Raw genomic sequence first — 23,619 nt, forward strand, 5'->3', positions numbered from 1 at the left:
AGGATGGTCCTCACCTCCCATACCCTGGCTTACACCCCATCCAGCCAGGCCAGGGGCTCACATCTCTACAGGGAACCTTGCCATGGACCACAATATTTACTAGAATCCAGCTTGAGGAGGGTAGAGTGACAGGTACTAAGAAAATGATCCATGTCATCGATCAAGCCTGTTTCCTTCCACCATTCCTGGGGGTACCATATTGATGTGTGGAGGCCCAAATCAGAGAAAATTTTGACTGAAGTGCCTGCATTTTCAGGGAAAGAAATCAGATCTCACAGTGGACCAGTGGCATCCCAAATTGAGTATTAACAGCCCACAAAGGACCACAATTTCCCTGGTCTCCAGGGACTAACTCATGGATCCACATTTTCCTCTATCCCCCAACCCAGCGAGGTCCCAGGGCCTGCTGGTTCCCTCCATTTCCCATCCCTACAGTATCCCCAGGGTTGCCCCAGAGCCTCTGGGTGGGTCTCCCTGCCTTCCAGTCTCCCAGCTACAACCAGTCCCCAGGTGGCCAAAGCGATTACTTGACTTCCTTGACTACTTCAATTCATTTCCTTACCCGGGAGCTTACAGGAGTCCCCTGTTGCTTACAAAGTCAAAGGCTGGCTCCTCAGGCAAAGATCCCTTGAGACCCTCAGGGAACAGGCACCAACTTGCTAATTTAACTCTGCCCCGCCCTCCTCCCCACCAGCCCCAAGGGAGAGGTCTCCTTACCCTTCTCAGAACAGTCCTTGTTCGTTCCCATCTATGTTCCGCTCTAAGGTTCCAAGATTCTGTGAGTCACACTGCTCCCTAAGCGGGGAACCTCTCCCCACCTGCTCTTCACCAATCCAAATTCAGTATTTCCACTAAGGCCTAGTTCATCTGGCCTCGAAGTTTTCCACACCGCATGATCCATTGAACCTCATGGAATTACTTCTATTCTGACATATGTGTAGTGGTATGTAAACCTCTCTTAACTGCTCTGCAGGGGTTTTGGGTTTGGATGTCTTCTGTCAGCCAAACTCTCAGACTCTTAGCTGGGCCAGGACCAGGCTTGGATGGACTCCCAGGCTGGCCGTCTGGACCCCTGAGTTCTAAGGAGGCCCTGCTGCTGACCCCCGGGCAAGTCTCTTTCATTAGAATTGTCTCACGGATCTAACATTCTAGTAGAAGAGGCAGTGTGATATTGTGATCTATAATAAGAAATATATATTTGGTCTTTGTCTCCATTTCTGGTTTCTGGCACAGAGCTCCTAATCCCTTGGAATTTCCTAAGTGATAAGAGCTATAAAGGTGCCTTGATATTCATAGCAAACCCCTTTCAACCACACCTGGGTTTATGTTAATGAAGTGACTTTTAGAAAGCCCCTAAGGATGGGGGCAATTGCCAGGGAACCATCTAAGTGATTAGAAGTTTGGAACTTTCAGCCCTCTGACCTCTGGGGAGGGGAGGGAGCAGGGGGGTTGAATCAATTACCATTAATCAAAGGTTTTAATCACTTTTATGTAATGAAGCCTCCATAAAAACCCAAAGGACTGTGTTTGGAGAGCTTCTAAGGTGGTGATCATGTGGAGATTCTGGGAGTGTCGAGGGCTCACAAAGGGCATGGATACTCTGTGCTTTCCCCGCACCTTGCCCTGTGCACCTCTTCCATCTGGCTGTTCCTGAGTTATATCCTATTACGATAAACTGGTAATCTAGTTAGTAAAATGTTTTCCTGAGTTCTGTGAACCACTCTAGCAAATCAGTCAAACTCAAGGAAGGGGGGTCTTTGGGAAACTCCAGTCTATAGCCAGAATCTATAGCTGATCTATTGTCAGAAGCACAGCTGACAAACCTGAACTTGTGATTGTCTCCTGAAGTGGGAGCAGTCTTGTGAGACTGAGCCCTTACCCTGGGGGATCAGATGCTCTTGTCAGGTAGATAGTGTCATAATTGAGTTGAACTGTAGGACACCAGCTGGTGAATTCCCACACACACATATTGGAATCGGTGTCCCATAACAAAGGCAGCCACTAAACAGGACACTCTGGGAACACCACTAAGTCCCTGCTCTCTGGAACACTGTGTTCTCCTGTGGGAATTCCAACAAGGCGGGCACAGGAAATGGAGGGGCACAGGCAACCCGGCAGGGAGGGGTGTGCTTGGCTTACTGTAGCTAGGGCTGTCGGAGTGGGCCTCTCCTAGGCAGCCCTGAGCAGAGGCTAAGGAAACAAGCTACACAGATGTCTGGGAGAAGAAACGCCAAGTGCAGGAGAGGGTGGGGTTCCGGGCCCAGAAGATGGGCTAGGTGACTAGGGCCCCAGGGTGGGCTCTTGGAGGGCCTGGAGGATCACGGAGATCATTTTGGCTTTTAGCTGAGTGAGAGGGGAAGCTAGGAGGGGTTTGGGTGGAGGACTCACGTGACTGGACTCAGGCTTTCAAAGATCATCAGCTGGGGCTTCCCTGGTGGTGCAGTGGTTAAGAATCCACCTGCCAATGCAGGGGACATGGGTTCGATCCCTGGTCTGGGAAGATCCCACATGCCACAGAGCAACTAAGCCCGTGCGCCACAACTACTGAGCCTGTGCTCTAGAGCCCACTAGCCACAACTACTGAGCCCACGCGCCACAACTACTGAAGCCCACACTCTCTAGAGCCCGTGCTCCGCAACAAGAGAAGCCACCACAATATGAAGCCCGCACACCGCAACGAAGAGTAGCTCCCGCTCGCCGCAACTGGAGAAAGCCCATGTGCAGCAACGAAGATCCAACACAGCCAAAAATAATAAATAAATAAAAATAAAATAAATTTATATAAAAAGAAAAAGATCATCGGCTGTTGTGTGAATAGAATGCAGAGGAGTGAGAGCAGCAGAGAGAGGCCGTCAGAAGCCATTGCAGTGACCCTGGACAGGGGACGGTGGCTCAGGCCGGGGTGGCCATGGTGGAGGCTGGAACGCGGCTACTCAAGCAAGCAGAATCTGCTGGTGGCCTGGGCGTGGTGTCTGAAAGAAAGAAGGGAGTTGAGGATGTATAGCTAAAAACTTGAGTTGCTGAGGCAGGACAGTGTGGGGGACGGGGGGAGGGTGCTGCAGGTGGGCACCGGGCCCAAGAGCCGAGGTGCAGGAGGCAGGGGTGCACAGGTGCACACATCCCAGCTCAGCAGGGAGGCCCAGCCAGAGATGTCAGTCGGGGGTCAAAGAGCAGGATGTGGGTGGAGGACAGCATGGCTGGGAGTGAGATTGGGGCACAGGGGCCAGCGTGCAGGGCTTCACCTGCCTTTGGAAGGGACAGGCCTCTCTGGATTCGTTCCAAGGGCAACAGGAAGCCACGGACTGCCCCAAGCAAAGGCATGAGATAAAAGAATCTGATTTTCCCTTTTAAAAGATGGAAGATGGACTTGGAGCCCAGTGGGAGCAACCAAGGCAGTGTACTAAATAGGAGGTGGCTTAGACACAGGCAATGGATAGACAGTAGAAAAATTGGAAGTATGTCTTCCAGGTACAATATGTCCCTTACATAGAGACCTTAAGTTGCAAACTTTCAAAGGTGCGAACATGTGTTCACGTGTCCAATCATGTAAGTTAGTTCATGTGTCTGGTGTACATTGGTTTTTCCACCACTTTATGCTGGAGGTAGAGAAATATTGCTTGGAGAAGGATGTCCCATTCAACATTCTTTTGCTGCTTGACAACGCTCTGGGCCACCCCCCATTCATGGACGACTTTCATCCCAACATCAAAGTAGTGCATCTGCCATCAAATACTGCATCGCTCATCCAAACTATGCACCAGGGACTTACAGCGACTTTCAAGAAATATTGTTTATGTCACACTTTTCATCAGACAGTAAAGGTGAGTGACGAATCAGGAACAACCTTGTGACAATTTTGGAAGGACTATAATATCTACAAGGCCATAAAAAACATTGACTTTGCTTGGCGTGAGGTTATGGCCGTCACCATGAATGGGGTTTGGAAGAACCTTGCCTGCAATTTGTTCATGATTTTCATGGATTTGAGAAAGTGGATGAGGAGTTCAAACAGGTCTTCAGCAACTTAGTGACCCTCAGCGAGAAGCTGGAGCTAGATCTGCAAGAGGACGACTTCATTGAACTCCTTGCTGTGCAACATGAGGAGCTTACTAATGAAGACCTGATGGATTTGGGGGCCCAGAGAAAGGACACAGAGAAACAAGAGGAAGAAGAAGTAACTGAAGAACCGAAGAGATTTACGACGCAGGAAATGGCAAGGGGATTTTCCTTATTTGAGGAGGAACTGCTAGTTTTTGAGGCACAGGATCCGAATGTAGAACAGTACACGATGGTTGCAGCAGCTGTTCAGAATGCCATCCAGTGCTACCATGTAATCTATGATGAGAAAAAAAGAGCTACTACCCAGACATCACTTTTTCAAGAGGGTAGATAGAATTGAATCCAGCAAGCAACCAGAACCTGTGCCATCAGCATCAGGTGTGAGTGAAATTGCAAATTGCCCTCCATCTCCTATTGCTGGGGATCCTTCAGCTCTACCATCCCCCACCTCCTCTCCCTTCTCCAGTCAGTAACTCTTCTTGCCTGTTCACTCGATGCCAGCCCCTGTATGCCAGCTGTTATACTGCACTACTGTACTCTTCAACGTACTATACTGTAAGATTAAAAATGATTTCTTTACTTTTTGTGTTCGTTTGTTTTTTATGTATTATTTGTGTGAAAAGTATTATAAACCTATTATAGTACAGTACTATATAGCCGATTGTGTTAGCTGGGTACCTAGGCTAACTTTGTTGGACTTACGAACATGCTCTTGGAATGGAACGTGTTTGTTTGTAGGGGACTTGCTGTAGAGTTAATTGATTGGCCAACAGGTTGGATGTTTGGATGAGGAAATGAGGTGAATCAAGAGTAACACTTAAGAGTTTAGTTAATAACTTGGGGATGAAGAGGAGCAGAGTATGCCACCCTAAAATATGCCCCTTTGGCACATTGATTATTTTGAATTAAAGTTACTTGAGAAACAGCCAGTGCAAGAAGGACACTTTGACCCTCCTTTGTCCCCCTGAAATCAGGAAATAAATATCCCATGTGAAGATACCCTCCCTGTAACAGGAGGGTAGAAAGCATACTTATCACCAGAAATAGGGAATTTAGAGGAGTTCCCTAGTGGTCTAGTGGTTAGGATTCTGGGCTTTCACAGCCATGGCCTGGGTTCAATCCACGGTTGGGGAACTGAGATCCCACAAGCCACGCAGTGCTGCCAAAAAAAAAAAGAAAGAAAAGAAAGAAAGAAATAAGGAATTTTAGGACTGAGAAGGCTATATACACAAACCTTTTTACTTCTTCACCGTTTACTCCCTGAGCCCAAACCCCTTTGTATCATCAATTCTTCACAAATGCATTCTTTGTCTAAAAGGTCTAAAAGCTGCCTGCTTTGGTCGCTTCTTTGAGTCTCTTTTTTTATGTACGAAAATTAAATGTGTTTTTCTCCTATTAATTTGTCTTATGTCAGTTTAACTATTAGACCAGCCACAGGACCTAGGAGGAAAGAAGGAAAAGTTTTTCCACCCCTAAAGGGAAGAACAAGTTTGGGGAAGAAAACACAAAGGTAGCATACCCCATGCTAAGTGTGAGGTGCCTGTTGGACATCAAACAGATGCCAAGTAGGCAGTGAGATAGTGAGGTCTAAACATCACAGGAGAGGCCAGCACCAGAGATACAGATCTGGGCAACATCAAAAGAGACCTGTAGTTTAGAGCTATGTGATGAGAAGCTGGTACCTACAGACAGAGCATAAATAGAGTGTATAGAAGAGACCCTGGTGTGATGTTCTCACTGAACAACGTAGAGAATTGAACGAGGCAGTCCTGAAAACTATGTCCAGCTTTCAGGTACTGAGAATCAGCCCCTTTGATGGTGTGATGCTTGCTTAATTAATACTTCTGGACTAAGTGACAATCACATTCTCAACGTTTTAAACTAACAACATTTGTTTAATATTTACTCTGTGACTGCGCCTAATTTTTTTAAAAAAGGCATAAGAGAGTTTGAAATGTGAAATGTATAAAAACAGGCACAGATGCTGGCCATTTATTAATGAGGCACAGATGCTGGCATTAATAATGTGATTTTAAATAAATGTTAATTAATTAACATTTATTTAAAAATTATCAAAGTATAAAGCTGTGGAATATTAGAATAGATTAATTGGTTAATGATCCATGATAATGTTCCAAATCCCAGAAATGCCAAATTCGCCGAGACTCAAGTAAACATTTCTATTTTAGAATGCTTGCCTATGCACAATTTGTTCTCCTTTTCTACAAACTAAATTTCTTGTGAAAGACAGATGATATTTTTTTTTAAAGATAAATGTATAGTTGTGCTGGGAAACTGGGGAAAGTATCTTCAGAAGATAGAAAGGGATGCCTGGAGATATAAAGCAGGTGAAAGTGGGTTGGTGAGGAAGTCTAATAAATATAAGGGAATGCATTATATAGTCAAGTAGGCAAGGATGCTTTTTAAAAAGTGTTTTCCAAATATACCCCCTGAAAAGTCCCAAATCTGAAGAGAAGGTCTGGGAGCATGAGCCGTGCTGGGGCATCTGGGGAGGCAAGGAGGTCCATCATTCATGCATTATAAGGACGAGGGTGCTGCTCTAGACCCCAGGCCTGTTATTTCTACTAGTTGCCCTCACTGCCTGATGCACATGAGGGACCCCTGGTGAGCTTCAAAATCACACCAACACCCAAGTCTCACTCCAGACCAGTTATATGTGGGTGATTCTACATGCAGGTAGGTTTAGACTCTGGTCTACATCTGCAGTTGTTAAGTATGAACTTATTAAACAGTCAAGAGTCCCCCGGATTCTTGAGCAGAACTAGTAACATGAGAGAAAGAAAACAACTCCACACAAGTAAGTTTGTCCTCTCTGAGAGAATACAGACCCAACACAGAACACAGAATAATAACATTAAAAATCATTATTATCCTTGGCTCGCAGAGAGAGTGTCCAGGAAGCCCATGGCAAGAGGCTGTCCGGGTAATAGCAGAGATTAAAGAACTTGTCTGAAGTTAAGGAACTTCTGGAGAGAGAGGCTTAAAATTTGGATGCATACTGTTTCTTTAAAAGCCGTGTGGGTGAAAGGCTCTTGGTGCTCCAGCCAGGCATCAGGCCTGTTCTTCTGAGGTGGGAGAGCCAACTTCAGGACACTGGTCCACAAGAGACCTCCCAGCTCCACATAATACCAAACGACGAAAATATCCCAGAGATCTCCATCTCAACACCAAGACCCAGCTTCACTCAACGACCAGCAAGCTATAGTGCTGGACACCCTATGCCAAACAACTAGCAAGACAGAAACACAGCCCCATCCATTAGTAGAGAGGCTGCCTAAAATCATAGTAAGGCCACAGACACCCCAAAACACACCACCAGACGTGGACCTGCCCACCAGAAAGACAAGATCCAGCCTCATCCACCAGAACACAGGCGCTAGTCCCCTCCACCAGGAAGCCTACACAACCCACTGAACCAACCTTAGCCACTGGGGACAGACACCAAAAACAGCAGGAACTACGAACCTGCAGCCTGCAAAAAGGAGACCCCAAACACAGTAAGATAAGCAAAAGGAGAAGACAGAAAAACACACAGCAGATGAAGGAGCAAGGTAAAAACACACCAGACCTAACAAATGAAGAGGAAATAGGCAGTCTACCTGAAAAAGAATTCAGAATAATGATAGTAAAAATGATCCAAAATCTTGGAAATAGAATAGACAAAATGCAAGAAACATTTATCAAGGACCTAGAAGAACTAAAGAGGAACCAAGCAACGATGAAAAACACAATAAATGAAATTAAAAATTCTCTAGAAGGGATCAATAGCAGAATAACTGAGGCAGAAGAAAGGATAAGTGACCTGGAAGATAAAATAGTGGAAAGAACTACTGCAGAGCAGAATAAAGAAAAAAGAATGAAAACAACTGAAGACATTCTCAGAGACCTCTGGGACAACATTAAATGCACCACCATTCGAATTCTAGGGGTCCCAGAAGAAGAATAGAAAAAGAAAGGGACTGAGAAAATATTTGAAGAGATTATAGTTGAAAACTTCCATAATATGGGAAAGGAAATAGTTAATCAAGTCCTGGAAGCACAGAGAGTCCCATACAGGATAAATCCAAGGAGAAACACACCAAGACACATATTAATCAAACTATCAAAAATTAAATATAAAGAAAACATATTAAAAGCAGCAAGGGAAAAACAACAAATAACACACAAGGGAATCCCCATAAGGTTAACAGCCGATCTTTCAGCAGAAACTCTGCAAACCAGATGGGAGTGGCAGAACATATTTATTTATTTATTTATTTATTTATTTTTAATTAATTTATTTATTTATTATTTTTGGCTGTGTTTGGTCTTCGTTTTTTCTGTGTGAGGACTTTCTCTAGTTGCGGTAAGCGGAGTCCACTATTCATCGCGGAGTGCGGGCCTCTCACTATCGCGGCCTTTCTTGTTGCGGACCACAGGCTCCAGACGCGCAGGCTCAGTGGTTGTGGCTCACAGGCCTAGTTGCTCCACAGCATGTGGGATCCTCCCAGACCAGGGCTCGAACCTGTGTCCCCTGCATTGGCAAGCAGATTCTCAACCACTGCACCACCAGGGAAGCCCGGCAGAACATATTTAAAGTGATGAAGGAGAAAAACCTACAACCAAGATTACTCTACCCAACAAGGCTCTCATTCAGATTTGATGGAGAAATTAAAACCTTTACAGACAAGCAAAAGCTGAGAGAGTTCAGCACCACCAAACCAGCTTTACAACAAATGCTAAAGGAACTTCTCTAGGCAAGAAACACAAGAGAAGGAAAACACCTACAATAACAAACCCAAAACATTTAAGAAAATGGGAATAGGAGCATACATATCGATAATTACATTAAATGTAAATGGATTAAATGCTCCCACCAAAAGACACAGACTGGCTGAATGGATACAAAAACATGACCCATATATATGCTGTCTACAAGAGACCCACTTCAGACGTAGGGACACATAACGACTGAAAGTGAGGAGATGGAAAAAGATATTCCATGCAAATGGAAATCAAAAGAAAGCTGGAGTAGCAATTCTCATATCAGACAAAATAGAATTTAAAATAAAGACTATTACAAGAGACAAAGAAGGACACTATATAATGATCAAGGGATCGATTCAAGAAGAAGATATAACAATTGTAAATATTTACGCACCCAACATAGGAGCACCTCAATACATAAGGCAAATACTAACAGCCATAAAAGGGGAAATCGACAGTAACACAATCATAGTAGGGGACTTTAACACCCCACTTTCACCAATGGACAAATCATTCAAAATGAAAATAAATAAGGAAACACAAGCTTTAAATGATACATTAAACAAGATGGACTTAATTGATATTTATAGGACATTCCACCCCAAAACAACAGAATACACATTTTTCTCAAGTGCTCAGGGAACATTCTCCAGGATAGATCATATCTTGAGTCACAAATCAAGTCTTGATAAATTTAAGAAAATTGAAATCATATCAAGTATCTTTTCCAACCACAACGCTATGAGACTAGATATCAATTATAGGAAAAGATCTGTAAAAAATACAAACACATGGAGGCTACACAATACACTACTTAATAACGAGGTGATCACTGAAGATATCAAAGGGGAAATCAAAAAATACCTAGAAACAAATGACAATGGAGACATGACGACTCAAAACTACGGGATGCAGCGAAAGCAGTTCTAAGAGGGAAGTTTACAGCAATACAAGCCTACCTCAAGAAACAGGAAACATCTCGAATAAACAACCTAACTTTGCACCTAAAGCAATTAGAGAAAGAAGAACAAAAAAAACTCCAAAGTTAGCAGAAGGAAAGAAATCATAAAGATCAGATCAGAAATAAATGAAAAAGAAATGAAGGAAACAGTAGCAAAGATCAATAAAAATAAAAGCTGGTTCTTTGAGAAGATAAACAAAACTGATAAACCATTAGCCAGACTCACCAAGAGAAAAAGGGAGAAGACTCAAATCAATAGAATTAGAAATGAAAAAGGAGGAGTAACAACTGACACTGCAGAAATACAAATGATCATGAGAGATTACTACAAGCAACTCTATGCCAATAAAATGGACAACCTGGAAGAAATGGACAAATTGTTAGAAATGCACAACCTGCCAAGACTGAACCAGGAAGAAATAGAAAATATGAACAGACCACTCACAAGCCCTGAAATTGAAACTGTGATTAAAAATCTTCCAACAAACAAAAGCCCAGGACCAGATGGCTTCACAGGTGAATTCTATCAAACATTTAGAGAAGAGCTAACACCTATCCTTCTCAAACTCTTCCAAAATATTGCAGAGGGAGGTACACTCCCCAGCTCATTCTACAAGGCCACCATCACCCTGATACCAAAACCAGGCAAAGATGTCACAAAGAAAGAAAACTACAGGCCAATATCACTGATGAACATAGATGCAAAAATCCTCAACAAAATACTCGCAAACAGAATCCAACAGCACATTAAAAGGATCATACACCATGATCAAGTGAGGTTTATTCCAGGAATGCAAGGATTCTTCAATATACGCAAATCAATCAACATGATACACCATATTAACAAATTGAAGGAGAAAAACTATATGATCATCTCAATAGATGCACAGAAAGCTTTCGACAAAATTCAACACCCATTTATGATAAAAGCCCTGCAGAAAGTAGGCATAGAGGGAACTTTCCTCAACATAATAAAGGCCATATATGACAAACCCACAGCCAACATTGTCCTCAATGGTGAAAAACTGAAACCATTTCCACTAAGATCAGGAACAAGACAAGGTTGCCCACTCTCACCGCTATTATTCAACATAGTTTTGGAAGTGTTAGCCACAGCAATCAGAGAAGACAAAGAAATAAAAGGAATCCAAATCGGAAAAGAAGTAAAGCTGTCACTGTTTGCAGATGACATGATACTATACATAGAGAATCCTAAAGATGCTACCAGAAAACTCCTAGAGCTAATCAATGAATTTGGTAAAGTAGCAGGGTACAAAATTAATGCACAGAAATCTCTTGCATTCCTGTACACTAATGATGAAAAATCTGAAAGTGAAATTAAGAAAACACTCCCGTTTACAATTGCAACAAAAAGAATAAAATATCTAGGAATAAACCTACCTAAGGAGACAAAAGACCTGTATGCAGAAAATTATAAGACACTGATGAAAGAAATTAAAGATGATACAAATAGATGGAGAGATATACCATGTTCCTGGATTGGAAGAATCAACATTGTGAAAATGACTCTACTACCCAAAGCAATCTACAGATTCAATGCAATCCCTATCAAACTACCACTGGCATTTTTCACAGAACTAGAACAAAAAATTTCACAATTTGTATGGAAACACAAAAGACCCCGAATAGCCAAAGCAATCTTGAGAACGAAAAATGGAGCTGGGGGAATCAGGCTCCCTGACTTCAGACTATATTACAAAGCTACAGTAATCAAGACAGTTTGGTACTGGCACAAAAATGGAAATATAGATCAATGGAACAGGATAGAAAGCCCAGAGATAAACCCACGCACATATGGTCACCTTATCTTTGATAAAGGAGGCAAGCATATACAGTGGAGAAAAGACAGCCTCTTCAATAAGTGGTGCTGGGAAAATTGGACAGATACATGTAAAAGTATGAAATTAGAACACTCCCTGACACCATGCACAAAAATAAACTCAAAATGGATTAAAGACCTAAGTGTAAGGCCAGACACTATCAAACTCTTAGAGGAAAACATAGGCAGAACACTCTATGACATACATCACAGCAAGATTCTTTTTGACCCAGCTCCCAGAGAAATGGAAATAAGAACACAAATAAACAAATGGAACCTAAGGAAACTTAAAAGCTTTTGCACAGCAAAGGAAACCATAAACAAGACCAAAAGACAACCATCAGAATGGGAGAAAATATTTGCAAATGAAGCAACTGACAAAGGATTAATCTCCAAGATTTACAAGCAGCTCATGCAGCTCAATAACAAAAAAACGAACAACCCAATCCAAAAATGGGCAGAAGACCTAAATAGACATTTCTCCAAAGAAGATATACAGATTGCCAACAGACACATGAAAGAATACTCAACATCATTAATCATTAGAGAAATGCAAATCAAAACTACAATGAGATATCATCTCACACTGGTCAGAATGGCCATCATCAAAAAATCTAGAAACAATAAATGCTGGAGAGGGTGTGGAGGAAAGGGAACACTCTTGCACTGTTGGTGGGAATGTAAATTGATACAGCCAATATGGAGAACAGTATGGAGGTTCCTTAAAAAACTACAAATAGAACTACCATACGACCCAGCAATCCCACTACTGGGCATATACCCTGAGAAAACCATAGTTCAAAAAGAGTCATGTACCAAAATATTCATTGCAGCTCTATTTACAATAGCCAGGACATGGAAGCAACCTAAATGTCCATCGACAGATGAATGGATAAAGAAGGTGTGGCACATATATACAATGGAATATTACTCAGCCATAAAAAGAAATGAAATGGAGGTATTTGTAATGAGGTGGATGGAGTTAGAGTCTGTCATACAGAGTGAAGTAAGTCAGAAAGAGAAAAACAAATACAGTATGCTAACACATATATACGGAATCTAAGGAAAAAAAAAAAAAAGCCCATGAAGAACCTAGTGGCAAGACGAGAATATAGACACAGACCTACTAGAGAATGGACTTGAGGATATGGGGACGGGGTGGGGTGAGATGTGACAGGCTGAGAGAGTGTCATGGACATATATACACTACCAAATGTAAAATAGATAGCTAGTGGGAAGCAACTGCATAGCACAGGGAGATCAGCTCTGTGCTTTGTGACCACCTTAGAGGGGTCGGTTAGGCAGGGTGGGAGGGAGGGAGATGCAAGAGGGAAGAGATATGGGAACATATGTATATGTATATGTATATGTATATGTATATGTATATGTATAGGTATATGTATAACTGATTCACTTTGTTATAAAGCAGAAAGTAACACACCATTGTAAAGCAATTATACTCCAATAAAGACGTTAAAAAAAAAAAAGAATGCTTAAAAAAAAAAAACCATTATTATCCTTAAAAAAGATCCCAAAGTCCAGCCCATGTATAGAATTGCCATGAGAAAGAAGCAAGTAAGAAACAATAAAGTAAAAATTGAAAATAGTAAAAGCTTTGGAGCAAAGGCAGGGCTGGTTACATAGTTTTTAAAAACATAATACACAATGTGAATGTACTTGCTGTCACTTAACTGTACACCATAAATGGCTAAGATGGCAAATGTTATATTTATGTATATTTTATCATAATTTAAAAAAAATAATAGAGGGGAAAATTAGTAATCTGGATGGTAAACTGAGGAAATCTTTCAGAACGTAGGGCATAAAGATGAAGAAATGAAAACAGCAGAGAAGAGGCTAGAAATGTGGGGGATGGATCCAGAAAATTCCCTCCCAGATGCCTGTGCTAATGGCTGGCAAGGTAAATTGGACCAACGCTTCAGAGGACATCTAGAAAAAATGGACAAAACATTAATAGAAAATCTGTTTGGAAGCATCAGAGAGTGAACAAAAAGCAAAGGTAATGAGGCCAGGACCCAGAAGGAGGAAGACATCAGAGAGCAGAGTCCAGCGTCTGGGACAGGACTCTGCAGACCCCTCTCCCTAGCAGCCTGGCTTGTCCCCTCCCTGCTCTGACTCACGCCTGATGTGCTGTTTGTGGGCGCTCTTCTGCAGCTCATAGACCTGAGCTCCACCTGGCCGGGCTTGGGGGCTGCCTGGTCACTGCTGCCACGCGTCCTGGTGCCAGGAGAGTGCCTCACAGGGCTGCCTCTGGAACATACTCAGCAGATAAGCATTTACCTTCCTCACGTGGTGGAAAAACTGCAACACTCTTCCACAGGAGGCAGATTTTGAATACAGATTTCTATATTAGTCAAATTGATATTCAACTGTCCTGGCAATTAAATGCATTGCCAGACATTCAAAAGTTCAGAGAAGCAACCATTCATGCTTGTTTTCTGAAAGAAAAAAAATGTAGCTTACTATTTGTGGTAATATATCTATAAAATGAACATAATTTGCCTTTATATATTAGTGTTATTTTTCTACTTTCTACATTTAGAAAATATAAACTAGAATAAGTGACTCAGGAATAAGACAACTTTTATTTTTATAGAAGTATAGTTGATTTACAATGTTGTATTAGTTTCAGATTCTTTTCCCTTATAGGTTATTACAAAATGTTGAGTATGGTTCCCTGTATACAGTAGATACTTGCTGGTTACCTATTTTATATATAGTAGTGTGCATATGTTAATCCCAGATTCCTAATTTATCCCTCCCCCGCTTCCACTTTGGTAACCATAAGTTTGTTTTTTATGTCTGTGAGTCTGTTTCTGTTTTGTATATAAGTTCATCTGTATCATTTTTCTTCGTTCCACACATATAATATTTGTCTTTCTCTGTCTGGCTTATTTCACTTAGTATGATAGTCTCTAGGTCCATCCTTGTTGCTGCAAATGGCATTATTTCATTCTTTTTTATGGCTGAGTAATATTCCATTGTGTATATATATATATATATATATATATATATATATATATATATATATATATATACACACACACACCGTATCTTGTTTATCCATTCATCTGTCTATGGACATTTAGGTTGTTTCCATGTCTTGATTATTGTAAATAGTGCTGCTGTGAACATTGGGATGCATGTATCTTTTCAAATTAGAGTTTTCTCCGAATATATGCCCAGAAGTGGGATCCCTGGATCATATGGTAACTCTTATTTTTAGTTTTTTAAGGAACCTCCATACTGCTCTCCATAGTGGCTGCACCAATTTACATTCCCACCAACAGTGTAAGAGGGTTCCCTTCTTTTTTTAAATTAATTTATTTATTTTTGGCTGTGTTGGGTCTTTGTTGCCGTGCGCAGTTTTTCTCCAGTTACGCTGAGCGGGGGGTACTCTTCGTTGCGGTGCGCAGGCTTCTCATTGCGGTGGCTTCTCTTGTGGAGCACGGGCTCTAGGTGTGTGGGCTTCAGTAGTTGTGGCTTGCAGGCTCTGTAGTTGTGGCTCACGGGCTTAGAGTGCAGGCTTAGTAGTCATGGCGCACGGGCTTAGTTGCTCCAGGGCATGTGGGATCTTCCCAGACCAGGGCTCGAACCTGTGTCCCCTGCATTGGCAGGCGGATTCTTAACCACCGCGCCACCAGGGAAGCCCAGAGGGCTCCTTTTTCTCCACACTCTCTACAGCACTTATTATTTGTAGATTTTTAAATGATGGCATTCTGACTGGTGTGAGGTGATACCTCATTGTAGTTTTGATTGGCATTTCTCTAATAACTAGCAATGTTGAGCATCTTTTCATGTGCCTGTTGGCCATCTGTATGTCTTCTTTGGAGAAATGTCTTTGTAGATCTTCTGCCTAATTTTTTTTAAAATTTTTATTTATTTATTATTTTGGGCTGTGTTGGGTCTTCGTTTCTGCATGAGGGCTTTCTCTAGTTGCGGCAACTGGGGGCCACTCTTCATCACGGTGTGCAGGCCTCTCACTGTCGCGGCCTCTCTTGTTGCGGAGCACAGGCTCCAGACGCTCAGGCTCAGGAGTTGTGGCTCACGGGTCTAGTCGCTCCATGGCATGTGGGATCTTCCCAGACCAGGGCTCGAGCCCATGTCCCCTGCATTGGCAGGCAGATTCTCAACCACTGAGCCACCAGGGAAGCCCCTGCCTAATTTTTTATTGGGTTTTTTTTTGTTTGTTTTTTGATATTGAGCTGTATGAGCTGTTTGTATATTTTGGAAATTAATCTCTTGTCAGTTGCATGGTTTGCTAAGAAAACATTTTGAATAAATTAGCCAGCCCCAGAAGATCTTGAAAGTGTCCTCAGAAATCTATCCTCCAAAAGCACCCAATGGAGAACATTTGACAGACAAATTCTGCTGAAACTTCAAATAGTTTAGTTTTAAATTGTATTCATAATATAGTATAGAAAGATATTGAGACCCTCTCAATTGTTCTACAAGGCTAGCAAAACCCCCATTAAAATCAGAACGTGTAATTGTGAAGGAACCGTCTATAGTTTATTTATAGTAATATGTATAGGTATAAATATTGGAAAAGAAAAAGGCACAGTTTACCACTCTTTGCAACATCATGGTTTGTATCCAAGAAAGTGGTTAGTAATACGTCCAACGGCAAGATAAAGACATACAATCAGCAGGTTTCTCATATACAACCAAAAGTCAATTGGAAAATGTAATGAATCAACCAACAGGCCTCATTTTTAGAATAAATATAAAATACCTAATGAAAAGCAATTAAAAATCTGTTTGGGCTGTATGCAAATAAGCATAACAAACCCCGACAATAGCAGCAGTAGCATCTAACCTTTGGGGAGCAGGTAAGACCTGATCGGCGTGTGCTGATCACTTTATAGCCTTTATCTCCATCATCCTTCCCTGAGGCAGAAGGATATTTACCCCAATATTAGAGATGAGGAACATGTGAACACGTGGCTGGTGAATATGACTTTTTACTGAGGTGATAAAGGAAGATCTAAATAAAGATAGAAGTATGCCGTGTCCCTGGGTGCATCTCTCAAATTAACCTGTTCATTTTGTGCATTTTACAAACTAATTGCAACTGGATTTTTTTTTCAACTTGACAGATTGAATATAAGTAACTGAAGAATAAATGAAGATAAATATGAAAAAAATTTTGGAGATAAGAAATTAATAACGTACTGCATTGACAAAAATTAAGAAGCCAAACAATACTTAAAGCTTTTGAGAATGTGGACTAGATGGAACTTTTTTTTTTACTCAGTAATTTTTTAAATTTAAGTATAGTTAATTTACAGTGTTGTGTTAGTTTCAAGTGTACAGCAAAGTGATTCAGTTATATATATGTATATACATATTCTTTTTCAGATTTTTTTCCATTTATAGTTATTACAAGATATTGAATATAGTTCTCTGTGCTATACAGTAGGTCCTTGTTTTTTATCCATTTTATATGTAATAGTTTTCATCTGCTAATACCAAACTTCTAATTTATCTCCCCTCGTCTCCAACTATTCCCTTTAGTAACCATAAGTTTGTTTCCTCTGTGAGTCTATTTCTGTTTTGTAAATAAGTTCATTTGTATCTTCTTTTAGATTCCACATATAAGTGATATCATATGGTATTTGTCTTTCTCTGTCTGACTTACTTTACTTAGTATGATAATCTCTAGGTCCATCCATGTTGCTGCAAATGGCATTATTTCACTCCTTTTTATGACTGAGTAATATTCCATTGTATATATGTACCACATCTCCTTTATCCATTCATCTGTCGATGGACATTTAGGTTGCTTCCATGTACTGGCTATTGTAAATAGTGCTGCAATGAACATTGGGGTGCATGTACATTTTTGAATTATGATTTTCTCTGGGTATATGCCCAGGAGTGGGATTGCTGGATCATATGGTAGTTCTATTTTTAGTTTTTTAAGGAACCTCCACACTGTTCTCCATAGTGGCTGCACCAATTTACATTCCCACCAACAGTGTAGGAGGGTTCCCTTTTCTCCACACCCTCTCTAGAAGAAACTTTTAAACTTCACCAATGGAAGTATGAATTGGTGTACCCACTTCAGTTAGTGTTTTGGTGTTTCATATGAAAGTTGAACATTCAAAGTCCTTAAATCTTAGCACCCCCATCTCTAAGAATCAGCCCAAAGAAACATTGCCCATGAACACTTCCATTGTAAATGGTGTGTTTGTTCACAGTCGGAGCGACTTGTTCCACCACTGCCTGTGGATAGTAATACAGTCACAAAGTGAAAAATGTATGGGGCTATGAAAATGAATAAACTGCAGGTACATGCAACAAAGTGGAGAAATCTTGGAAGCCTAATGTTCAGTGAAATAGTAAGTCCTAGAAGATTACATACAGAACAACACTGTTCTCACACAGCACAAATATGAGTAATACTGAGCTAAATATTATTCAGCACATTTTATATGTGATAAACCAATTTCTTAGAAAACGAAACTAGTGCTTACCATGTAATTCAGCAATTGCCCTCTTAGGCATTTATCCCCAATAAATTAAAACTTACATTACACAAAACCTGTACACAAATGTTCACAGCAACAACTTTATTCATAATATCTAGAAACTAGAAACAAACCAAATGCCTGTAACAGGTAAATGGATAAACAAATGATGGTACATCCATTTTATGGAATTAACCACTCAGCAAAAAAATAAATGAGCTATTGATGCACATAACAGCTTGGATGGATCTCAAGAGAATTATGCTTACTGAAAAAAAGGGCCAACCTCAAAGGGTTGCATACTGGAGTTTGGGCCTTTTGAGTAGGATCTCCCCGTTCTCCTTGCTGAGCCCTGCAATAAACCTTTCTCTGCTAAAACAAACAAAGAAAAACCAAACAAACAACAACAACAACAAAAAAAAAGGGTTACATACTGTGTGATTCCATTCCATTTTTGAGATGATGAAATACTAGAGATGGAGAGCCAGTGTGGTTGCCAGTGGTTTGGGAGGAGAAAAGAAGGGAAGTGGCTGTGGCTATAAAAGGGTATCCCTAGGGGTCCTTGTGATGGACCTGTTCTGCATCTTGACTGTAGCAGTGATAAGATGAATCTACACATGAAACAAAATTGCATAGAACTAAAAACATGCACATACATACACACACATGAGTGCACGTAAAACATGAGTGCATGGTGAAATTTGAATAAAGTTAATAAATTTTATTCATGTTAATTTTCTGGTTGTGATATTGTACCATAATTATACAAGATGTTAACACTGAAGAACATTCAGTGAAGGGTGTAGTGGAGCTCCGTGTATTATTTCTTACAATTGCATATGAATCTACAATTATCTCAAAATAAAACTTTTTGAAAATGCAGACATTAAAAAAAAACAAACAGGGTGAAATGATAAATAGCAAAGGGAGGTAGGGGGCTGTGATGAGGACAGGACACACTAGTAGATGTAAGTTATTAGGAGTGGACTGTTTCCTGTGCTGTATCCAGGGGCCCCAGTGAGCCCCATCTCCTGGTGTTCGAGGATACTGAGGACATGACAATGTGTTATTCTAGGCTTGGTCAGAAGACATTGCCGTTTCTGCCTCCATTCTCTTGGATCACTTGTTCTGGAGGAAGCCAGCTGCTAAGCTGGAGGGCACTCACGCAGCCCGATGGGAGATCCACACAGCGAGGAGCTGAGGTCTCCAGGGCCATGAAAGACCCCATGCCAGAACCACCAGCTAACCTCTCCTGAATTCCTGATCCACAGAAACTGGTAGATAATAAATGATGGCTGTTGTTTTAAGCCACTAAATTTTTGGGTAATTTGTTTCGCAGTAATAGATAACTACTATTCAAGTATATCATTATACTTTGTAACAAACATATTTAACATAAAATTTTTATATCAAATGATATATTTAAAAGGTGGGACACACACACACACAAACACTGTAAATTGAAATGTAAAAAAAGGGATATATCATACTTTACATCAATTAAAGCTATAATTTCTGGTTTTCATGAATTAATGTATAACTGGGATAAAAATAGAGCCCAGTAACAAATTTCTGTATTTATGGAAATTTAGTCTATGATATATGTAGAGTTTTAAATCAATTGAGGAAAGGAAGAACTATTCAATATATTATATTGGAAAATTTGACTAGGGAAAAAAAGTCTAATCTCACACCATAAATTAAAATAAATTCTAGGTGGATTAATTATTTAAACTTTAAAAAGGAAAAATATCATAGAAATATATACTATCTTTAAGATGTTGGAGTGGAAAGATCTTCCTAAACAAGAACAAAACTGAGAAGCCATAAAGAACAAGATCAACTACATAAGTGAATACTTCTGTACTATAAAAGCTTAACATATAACATATAAAAGGTAAATAACATTTCAACAGAGAAAAGGTATGTCCATACTATGCATACTAGGTAACCATTTTTAAAAAATGAGGTAGAATTGAATGCACTGGTGAAGGATATCTATACATTAATGTGTGAAAGAGGGAAGTTGGAAAAGAATATGTGTAGTAATGATATGTGTTATATCTCATTTATTGGATGTGAACAAAGTGTAGAGCAATATATCCCTGTATGAGTTTGCTGGGGCTGCTGTAAAAAACTACCCCAAACTGGGGTACAGAAATGTATTATCTCACAGTCTGGCAGAAAAGTATTATCTCACATAATGAGATATGTATTATCTCACAGTCTGGAGGCTGAAAGCCCATCATCAAGGGGTCAGCAGGGTTGGTTCCATCTGAGGGCCGTGAGGGAGAATCTAGTCCTGGTTTCTCTCCCAGCTGCTGCTGGTTTGCTGGCCATCTTTGGCATTTCTTGGCTTGTAGATCTCTGCCTTCATCTTTACATGGTGTTCTCCTTGTGCGCACGTTTGTCTCCAAACTTCCCCTTTTTATAAAGACACCAGTCATATCGGATTTGGGCCACCCTCTCCAGTATGACCTCATCTTAATTAATTACACTGCAATGACTCTATTTCCAAATAATATTCTTAATTTGTTAATATTTTTAAAAGGCAAATGATTGTTTAAGCAAACATTATACCAATTTATTGTGAGCTTTATAACAACTGAATTTAAAATATATGACAACAACAGCACAAAAAGGAGACGTTAAATGGAATTACATTATCACTACAATCTCCAGGTATTAAAAGAGTAATGAAGAAACATTGCAAATAACTTTATGCCAATACAATCAACAGATTAGATGAAGTGAATAACTTCCTTGAAAAACAGTTTACCAAAACTAACGCAAGAGGAATAGGAAATCTGAATATCTCTATGTCAATATTTTTTTTTTTACTTTTCTTGAATAAAATTCTGTTTATTTAGAAAACTAATAACCTAGCATATCACCTGACGAACAATAGCTTTTGCTTTCTGCTGAGTGGAACATTGTTGTAATTAGGGTGGTGACACTTAACCTTTTTTCAGCCACAAAAGGGCTGATACCCCTTTTCATAGCCACATTTTCTCAAATCAGAAAGAAAGATTGAACTCCTTTAATAGCCCAGTAGCATTGCCATTATCCTCACCTTTTCCTTTTGCTTTGTTTGTTTTTTGTGTGTTTTTAAAATTTTTAAATTTAATTTTATTTTTTTTTATACAGCAGGTCCTTATTACTCATAAATTTTATACACATCAGTGTATACATGTCAATCCCAATCGCCCAATTCAACACACCACCACCCCACACGCCCCCTGCCGCTTCCCCCTTTGGTGTCCATAAGTTTGTTCTCTACATCTGTCTCAACTTCTGCCCTTCAAATCGGTTCATCTGTACCATTTTTCTAGGTTCCACATACATGTGTTAATATACGACATTTGTTTTTCTCTTTCTGACCTACTTCACTCTGTATGACAGTCTCTAGATCCATCCACGTCTCTACAAATGACCCAATTTCGTTCCTTTTTATGGTTGAGTAATATTCCATTGTATATATGTACCACTTCTTCTTTACCCATTCGTCTGTTGATGGGCATTTAGGTTACTTCCATGACCTGGCTATTGTAAATAGTGCTGCAATGAACATTGGGGTGCATGTGCCTTTTTGAACTATGATTTTCTCTGGGTATATGCCCAGTAGTGGGATTGCTGGATCATATGGTAATTCTCTTTTTAGCTTTTAAAGGAACCTCCATACTGTTCTCCATAGTGGCTGTATCAATTTACATTCCCACCAACAGTGTAGGAGGGTTCCCTTTTCTCCACACCCTCTCCAGCATTTGTTGTTTGTAGATTTTCTGATGATGCCCATTCTAACTGGCGTGAGGTGATACCTCATTGTAGTTTTGATTTCAATTTCTCCAATAATTAGTGACGTTGAGCAGTTTTTCATGTGCTTCTTGGCCATCTGCATGTCTTCTTTAGGAGAAATGTCTATTTAGGTCTTCTGACCATTTTTGGATTGGGTTGTTTGTTTTTTTAATATTGAGCAGCATGAGGTGTTTATGTATTTTGAGGATTAATCCTTTGTCCATTGATTCGTTTGCAAATATTTTCTCCCATTCTAACAGTTGTCTTTTCCTCTTGTTTATGGTTTCCTTTGCTGTGCAAAAGCTTTGAAGTTTCACTAGGTCCCATTTGTTTATTTTTGTTTTTATTTCCATTACTCTAGGAGGTGGATGAAAAAAGATCTTGCTGTGATTTATGTCAGAGAGTGTTCTTCCTATGTTTTCCTCTAAGAGTTTTATAGTGTCCGGTCTTACATTTAGGTCTCTAATCCACTGTGAGTTTATTTAATCCAACATTTAGGTCTCTAATCCATTTTGAGTTTATTTAATCCATTTTGAGTTTATTTTTGTGTATGATGTTAGGGAGTGTTTTAATTTCATTCTTTTACATGTGGCTGTCCAGTTTTCCCAGCACCACTTATTGAAGAGACTGCCTTTTCTCCATTGTATATCCTTGCCTCCTTTGTCATAGCTTAGTTGAACATAGGTGCGTGGGTTTATCTCTGGGCTTTCTATCTTGTTCCATTGATCTATGTTTCTGTTTTTGTGCCAATACCATATTGCCTTGATTACTGTAGCTTTGTAGTATAGTCTGAAGTCAGGGATTCTGATTCCTTCAGCTCCATTTTTTCCCCTCAACACTGCTTTGGCTATTCTGGGTCTTTTGTGTCTCCATACAAATTTTAAGATTTTTTGTTCTAGTTGTGTAAAAAATGCCATTGGTAATTTGATAGGGATTGCATTGAATCTGTAGATTGCTTTGGGTAGTATAGTCATTTTCACAATATTGATTCTTCCAATCCAAGAACATGGTATATCTCTCCATCTTTTGGTGTCATCTTTAATTTCTTTCATCAGCGTCTTATAGTTTTCTGCATACAGGTCTTTTGTCTCCCTAGGTAGGTTTATTCCTAGGTATTTTATTCTTTTTGTTGCAATGGTAAATGGGAGTGTTTCCTTAATTTCCCTTTCAGATTTTTCATCATTAGTGTACAGGAATGCAAGAGATTTCTGTGCATTCATTTTGTATCCTGCAACTTTACCAAATTCATTGATTAGCTCTAGTAATTTTCTGGTGGCATCTTTAGGATTCTCTATGTATAGTATCATTTCATCTGCAAACAGTGACAGTTTTACTTCTTCTTTTCCAATTTGTATTCCTTTTATTTCTTTTTCTTCTCTGATTGCCGTGGCTAGGACTTCCAAAACTATGTTGAATAATTGTGGTGAGAGTGAACATCCTTGTCTTGCTCCTGATCTTAGAGGAAATGCTTTCAGGTTTTCACCATTGAGAATGATGCTTGCTGTGGGTTTGTTGTATACGGCCTTTATTATATTGAGGTAGGTTCCCTCTATGCCCACTTTCTGGAGAGTTTTTATCATAAATGGGTGTTGAATTTTTTCAAAAGCTTTTTCTGCATCTATTGAGATGATCATATGGTTTTTCTTCTTCAATTTGTTAATATGGTGTATCACATTGATTGATTTGCATATATTGAAGAATCC

The sequence above is a fragment of the Balaenoptera borealis genome (genome assembly GCF_965194805.1).
Source record: "Balaenoptera borealis genome assembly, chromosome: 3".
Lineage (NCBI taxonomy): Eukaryota > Metazoa > Chordata > Mammalia > Artiodactyla > Balaenopteridae > Balaenoptera > Balaenoptera borealis.